The following is a 7,590-nucleotide window of genomic DNA, read 5'->3' as shown; positions in this document are numbered from 1 at the left end:
GTGGAACCCAATCATGACTTTTAAGAATCCTTTGAAAACTACCAATTATGAGGTGAGCTCAAAGGGCCTACGTGGGGTTTAGGTAAGTGGTGAGTGATTGGCTAGTTTGTACAAAGGAACTATCTGCAGTTTCCAGCCCTGACTCAGACCACAGGAATGTTACACATTTCTTTTGATTGGCTGATAAAAGGGTTGTCCAAGGGTGGCTTCAGCTGAAACTTTTCCTGGAACTGGGGCTACATGCAGCCCGAGGTTGCTCTTAATGGAGGACTTGATTTCAGGCTCCTCATTCCCCCCTTCTCTTGTGTATTTGAAGGTCCAATCATGGGTCTTCTGTTGGGTCCCAATCATTAGGGTGGTGGTACTGGAACTTAAATACCCTGAGTGTATTGCCCTCAGGCGTTCACGCATGAAGGCGACCAATCTATTTAAAATGCAAGGTCCTAAAGTCAGGAGTAGCAGCAGAAGCACTAAGGGGCCTGCAAAGGCTGTAATGAGAGTGGTGAGCCAGGAAGACCAGTTAAAGATGTTTTCATACCAATTTTGACTCTGTTCTTTTATTTTTGCTCTTTCTTGTAGATGTTTGCGTACAACAGCTAAGCTGTCTTGTAAATTCCCAAGTTATTGGCATAGAAACAACATTGTTCTCCCAAAGCCTGGCATAATCCTCCTTAGTGTAATATTAGGTCTAGTCCCCGCCTGTTCTGTAGCACCATCTCAGCCAAAGAATCTAAGGAACCTTGTAAGTGGCGAATAGAATTTTCTAGTTGGACTAAATCAAGGTCGATGGCTTAGGACAAGGCATCAAACTGCTGGTTGTCTCGTATTAGAGCAGCTGTGCCCGTTCCGACCCCAGCCGCTATTCCTGTTCCAACTATAAGGGTTAGGAGGGCGGCCGACACCCCTAAGTCTCACTTGGCTCGGGAGTGTTCATGTTCAGGTTGGATCTCAAAGAACGAAGATGTAGATGCAGGTAGGTAATATACTTGTGGAAAGAGGGTGACTAGGGCACATAAAGTGTTATTATTTAATATTTGAGGGTGGAGGCAGGGCGTAAGGCCAGAAGTACCTGCGAACCATGTTCCATTAGGGGGTCTAAGGTAGGAGGACCCTGTAACAGTCATAGTCTGGTTACATAAGTGACTGAAGTGTGAGAAGGTAGTCAGAGTTCCTCCATTTCCTAAGACATAAAGGCCTGAGCCACTTACTTCCTGTAAAGCTAAAACAGGATGCTGTTCCCAGGAACAGTGGCCTTCTGTGTCGTAGGACACCTGCCCAGAAATTGCCCACCCAACATAGAAAGGTGGTCGTGGATCTAAACAAAGCCAGCAATCTGTTTTGGTGAGATTTGTGGAATTTAAAAAGCTGTAAGGTTTAGAACAGAGTAGATTACTGGCCTTGGTTTGGGGGGCGGGGGCTGGATTGGTAAGCCACCCAAGGGAAATTAGTAGCACTGAGGCTTGGTATAGCCTGAGTAAGGGCAGGCACACTTGGGGTGGATTTAGGTTTATGATTTGCAGCCGATGGGGCCGCAGGTCCCATTGCCATTGGAGGCAGAAGTACTAGTTGATTTTGAATAGAGAATAGAAAGCTTATGTTGTTACTGGGGAGCCAGAGTCAAATGCCCCATACCTTTGCCACCAACCAGTTTTCTGTTTTGCCTTTAGGAGTGAATTGAATAGAGACTGGGTTTCTATTGGTTGGACTAGTTTCATTATTGATCCGAACAAGGGTAATTAGGTCGTTATTGGGTTGTTTGACCCATGGAGCAATAGTTTCACATCCCCAGGAAGCACAAAAGTATTGTTCTGTGTCTCCGCAGGTGTCAAAAGTTACCAGTCCCAGGGCACACATAAAAGGTCTGTTGTCTTAGATTTTGGTGTTGACAGCTGGCACCAGATTGGCACCCGAAAGTGTTACAGTCTACACACTGCCCATTACAAGTCCTTGGATTTGTGTTCTAGTGATCTCCCGCCAGACTACAGAGATCTAAGTGGAAGGTGGGGAATGTAATGGACGCTGGTCCGGTTAACGTCAGTTCTTGAATTACCCATCCCAAGTCTCTAGGTGTTGCTAGGGGTCCTCGCAAAACCCATTTGGTGGTGGTAGGCTGGTGAGGGTTGGGGAAATGGGGGCTGGGACTGGATTTACATACAGTTAGTAGAGCAGCAAAAATCAGGAGTGGCATAGCTTGAGCTTGAGCGGGTTTTCGGGGTTCTTTGTGGCCTTCCATTGAGGGTCTGGAGCCAGGTAGTCTTCTTTGACTGTAAACAGGTCGGCTAGCCAAGCATGGGTATAGTGAATTCACGTGGCAACTCCATCAACTTTCAGGGCCGTCGGGGTTGTAAGAAGCACGGTGTATGGGCCTTTCCATCTGGGCTGTAAATTTGCTTGGCAGTGTCTCTTAACGTAGACCCAGTCACCGGGGCGGAAGCGATGTGGCTCCAGTGGTGGACCTGTTTCATAGAGGGCATGCAATTTAGGCCAAACATGTTTATGTGCCCACTGGATCTTTTTTAAGGCATTCAGTAGGCGCTGATCTTCAAACTCGTTAATCACCTGTGCTTGGAGATTGGGAATAATGGGAGGGGCCATCCCAAACATGATTTCAAAAGGAGTTAATCCCATCTTGTATGGAGAATTGCACACCCTATAGAGTGCAAAAGTAAGGAGAGCCACCCAGTCTCCGCCAGTCTCCAAGGTCAATTTCGTTAAGGTCTCTTTTAGGGTTCTATTCATTCTTTCTACCTGTCCTGAACTCTGGGGTCTGTACGCACAATGTAATTTCCAATCAGTCCCCAGGACTTTGGCTAAACTCTGACTTACCTTGGACACAAATGCAGGTCCGTTGTCTGACCCTATCATCTGAGGAAAGCCATACCTGGGGAAGATGTCTTCTAGGCGTTTCTTGGCCACGATCTGGACAGTCTCATGCTTAGTTGGGAACGCTTCTGTCCATCCTGAAAAAGTATCTATAAACACTAGTAGATATTTGTACCCATATAGTCTTGATTTTACCTTAGTAAAGTCTGTCTCCCAGTAGGCTCCGGGTCGTCTTCCCCTCAGGTGGGTTCCGGGGTTGTTAGGATTTTTCATGGCGTTAGTGAGTTGGCATGCCTTGCAATTGACCACAATCTGTTCAATCTTAGTTAGCATCTCTGATTTTTATCTTAGTATGGCGAACTAAATCTTGAATTCTTTTGATTCCCATATGGGAGGCACAGTGTATCGTGGTTAGGGCTCTCATCCCTAGATCTTCAGGGAGGATGAGCTTGCTTGTCATCTGCTGATCTATACCATCCTTCTAGGTATTGGATCATAGGCAGCTTTTTGATCCACTGTAAATCTTCTTTGCTATATTCGGGGACTTTAGGGAGAGTAGGGTCTCCAGGGTCAACCAGGGTGACGGCCAGGGTATGATTGGCCCTGAGAGCAGCTTGATTGGCTGCTTGGTCTGCTAGGTTGTTGCCCTTAGAGATCGGATTATTATCCTTTTGGTGACCCGGGCAGTGAATAATAGCCAGCTTTTTGGGGAGCCATAAAGCTTTTAGTAAGGCTAGGATCTCTTCTTTGTTTTTGATAGTTTTTCCCTCAGCTGTGAGTAGCCCCCTTTCTCTGTATATGGCCCCATGGACCTGTGCAATAGCGAAAGCGTATCTGCTGTCTGTATACATGTTTAATTTTTTGTCTTTTCCCAGAGTCCAGGCTTTGGTTAGGGCTATGAGCTCAGCCTTCTGTGTCGAGGTGCCAGTGGTCAAAGATTATGCCCAAATGGTTTTTTCCATTGACACTACTGCCACCCCCGCATACCTTTGTCCCTCCTGTAGGAAGCTGTTGCCGTCTGTAAACCAGGTAACTTCTGCATCTGGAAGTGGAGTGTCCCTCAGATAAGAGCAGGTCCCATGAACTTGAGCCAGGACCTCGGCACAGTCTTGTAAAGGTGCTTCTAAGTCCGGATCCAGCAGCAGTGTGGCTGGGTTTAGGGCTGTGGAGGCCTGGAAAACGATTTGGGTAAGATTAAGCAACAAAGTCTGATAGTGTGTCATGCGGGCATTGCTGAGCCATCGGTCTGGCGGTTGTTTTAAGACTCTCTCGATGGCATGGGGAGTGGTGATAGTTAACTCTTGTCCTAGTGTCAATTTGTCTGCATCCTTAACCAGAAGAGCTACTGTCGCTATCATGCAGAGGCATGGGGGCCATCCTGCGGCCACTGGGTCAAGCTTCTTTGATAGCAGGCCACGGGGCAGCGCCATGGGCCTAAGTCCTGGGTCAGGACACCCTTGGCTATTCCTCCATGTTCATCTATAAACAGATGAAATGGCTTAGTCACGTCCAATAGGCCCAAAGCGAGTGTGGACAGGAGGGCCTGTTTTAAGGTCTCAAAAGCCCTCTGATGTTCCTCAGTCCAGATAAAGTTAGGCTGCCCTTTGGTGGCCCCATACAGAGGTCGGGCTATCTCAGCAAACCCAGGAATCCAGAGGCTGCAGAAACCGGCTGATCCTAGGAATTCCCACACTTGTCTGGCATTCCTAGGGGTGGGGATTCTTAGGACAGTCTCTTTTCTCGCCTGTGACAGCCACTGCTTACCTCCCTTGAGGATATAGCCCAAGTACTGTACTTCTTCTTTACAGATATGGGCCTTTTTGGCTAAGGCCCAGTATCCTAGGTCCCCCAGGGTTTGCAGTAACTTCTTGATACCGGTCAAGCAGGTGTCTTGACTCTCAGCTGCAATAAGCAGATCATCCACATATTGCTAAAGAGTCAGTTGGGAGTGTTGGGAGCAGAACTCACCCAAGTCCTTGTGTAGGGCTTCGTCAAAGATGGTGGGGGAGTTCTTGAACCCCTGGGGGAGTCTTAGTCCATGTTAGCTGTTGGTTGATTCCTTTGTCAGGGTCGTGCCACTCGAAAGCGAAGAGGTCTTGGCTCTTGGGACCTAGTTGGAGGCTAAAAAAGGCATCCTTTAGGTCTAGGACCGTGTACCAGATGTGGCTAGGCGGAATAGAGCTCAGCAGAATATAGGGGTTGGGTACCATCGGGTGGATGTCCATTACCCGTTTGTTGACCTCTCTCAGATCCTGTACAGGCCTGTAATCATTAGAATTTGGCTTGCGGACGGGTAACAAGGGCGTGTTCCAGGCCGACTGACATGGCCTCAGAACTCCTAGATCCAGTAGGCGCCTGATATGGGGAGTTATGCCTTTTTTTTGCTTCCAGGGACATGGGGTATTGACAGACCCGGGCCGGCTTTAGTTCCATTAACAATGGGGGACTATGTTTTGCTAACCCCATTACTCCAGTTTCAGCTCACACTGATGGGAACTGCTGGAGGCAAGGTTGAATTCTCGCATCTGGTGTCAGCGGCGTCTCATGCAGGCGATATTCGTCCAACAACCCCAAGGTGAGCACATGTATTGGCTGCCCAGCCTGGTCTAATACCCTAGTCCCTTCAGCAGAAAAATGAATTTGAGCTCCCAGCTTGGTCAGCAGATCGCGGCCTACCAAGGGGTAGGGGCAGTCTGGGATGACCATAAAGGAGTGGGATACCCGGCCCACACCAAGGTCCACCATTCTTCAGGTAGTCCATGGATACTGCTTTATCCCTGTGGCCCCCTGGACCCAGGATGTTTTGTTTGACAGGGGGCCAACTGGTTGCAGGAGCACAGAATGTTGTGTCTCAGTGTCCACTAAGAACTCGGTGGACTTCCCCTCCACTTTTAAAGTTACCCTAGATTCGGGGAGGGGTGCTGAACCCCATCTCCCTTAGTCGCTGTCATCTCCCATTACCAGAATGGGAGTTTTAGACTTTTTTGTGGGGGCATTCTTTGGCCCAATGTCCTTCTTCTTTGCAGTAGGCGCATTGATTTTTGCCCAGGCGAGGAACCCATTGGGAGTTTTTCTTACCTTCTTCTCCTGAGGCCAACTGCCTGAGACATCTTTTCCAGTCCTCCAGTTCCACAGCTGCCGCGAGTAGGATCTTGGCTAAACCCTGGTTTTGTCTTTTCTTAGCTCTTATCTGTTTGTCCTCTGCACTTTCCCTGTTGCTGTATACCCTTTCTGCCATGACCACTAGATCTTGGAGACTCTTTTCTCCTAGACGTTCTAATTTCTGAAGTTTTCTCTGAATGTTGGGAGCAGACTGATTGATAAAAGCCATGGCCACTGCAGCTAGGTTTGCTGGGGCCTCAGGATCCATAGGGGTGTACTAGCGGAATGCCTCCATTATTCTTTCAAGGAATGCTGTGGGGCTTTCCTCTGGTCCCTGACTGACATTATATATACCTTAGCCATATTGGTAGGCTTGCGAGCTGCAGCCTTGAGACCTACCAACAGAGTCTGGCAGTAGACCAAGAGACTCTCCTTACCTCCAGCCATGTTGTAGTCCCAATCTGGCCATGCTAGGGGAAACCCAGCATCAATTCAAGCCTGGTCAGTAGTGGGAACTCCAGTGGGCCCAGGAACCAATTTCCTGGCTTCCGACTGGATTCTTTCTGCTCCTCAGTAGTGAACAGGACCTGCAACAATTGCTGGAAATCATCCCAGGTGGGCTGATGAGTGAACAGAACAGTTTCTAATAGGTTAATAAGGGCACGGGGATTCTCCAAGAACGGAGCGTTTTGAGACCTCAAATTGTACAGATGGCTTGTGGCGAAGGGCCAGTAATGGTGGGGCTGGTTGCCCCTATCGTCAGGGGGGCCCGTGGCCCTCAGTGGCAGGATAGTAGAGTCTGGTCCCTCAGGCGTTATTCCACGGTGGCTTTGGGTCCCTTGGGCAGGGCCCATTTCTGCCAATCCCAGGGCCAATGGGGCCGGTGGGTCAGGGGACGCCGGTGGTTCGTGTGGTGCCCTTGCCCCTCCTGCTGGGCCATGTAGAGGGGATTGATGAGGAGGGGGAAAAATGAACTCTTCCTCCATTCCGTCCTGTAAGATAGGGTAGAGCGGTGCAGAGGGTTTAGTTTCCTTTTTCGTCGGCTCCAAAGCCCGGGAGGGCGGGTGCTTTTCAGCTACCGCCTGGACCTCAGGTTTCTGTGGAGGCAAGAAACTCTTAATCCAAGGTGGGGGGGGGGGGTGGGTCATTAACCAGATCGGCCCAAACCACGATGTATGGGACTTGGTCGGGATGCCCTGTTCTGGGTTGGAAAACCCGATCCTCGACCTTCAGAATGGTGTCGCGATCGAAGGTCCCCTCTGGCGGCCATCCCACATTGAAAGTGGGCCATTCTGAGCTGCAGTAAGTTTGAAATGGACCCTTCCTGACAATCACTGAGAGGTTATGGGCTCGTTTTTTAACCTCTCCAAAATGGGCTAACATTAAGTCTAGGGGTTTGGATGAAATCTGTCCCATAGCGTCAGTCTCAGTCACAAGGTAATAGACACCAACAAAGAAAATCGACAACCACAGAGAGACAGAGACACAAAAGGCTAGCCAATAGAAAAATAAGACGGCAGCCTCATGCCGGTTTGCGGTAGCGACCTGCTCCATCTTTTACCGAGTTCTACTGAAGTTAGGGGCACTCTGTCCCCTCTTTACCAAGTTCTTCCAAGATTAGGGGCACTCCATCCCCTCCGCCGGGGCCTGGAATGTCTCCCAGAC

General features: G+C 49.2%; 1 pseudogene; it reads right to left on the bottom strand.

Annotated features, from left to right (window-relative positions):
- Window positions 1-299: 299 nt before the first annotated feature.
- On the bottom strand, window positions 300-7,341 carry LOC120243423 (annotated as a pseudogene).
- Window positions 7,342-7,590: the final 249 nt, after the last annotated feature.

Source organism: Hyaena hyaena, unplaced genomic scaffold, assembly GCF_003009895.1.
Source record: "Hyaena hyaena isolate Hyena2069 unplaced genomic scaffold, ASM300989v1 scaffold_342, whole genome shotgun sequence".
Lineage (NCBI taxonomy): Eukaryota > Metazoa > Chordata > Mammalia > Carnivora > Hyaenidae > Hyaena > Hyaena hyaena.
The sequence above is the reverse complement of the archived record's forward strand: the minus strand, read 5'-3'. Positions and strand labels throughout refer to the sequence as shown.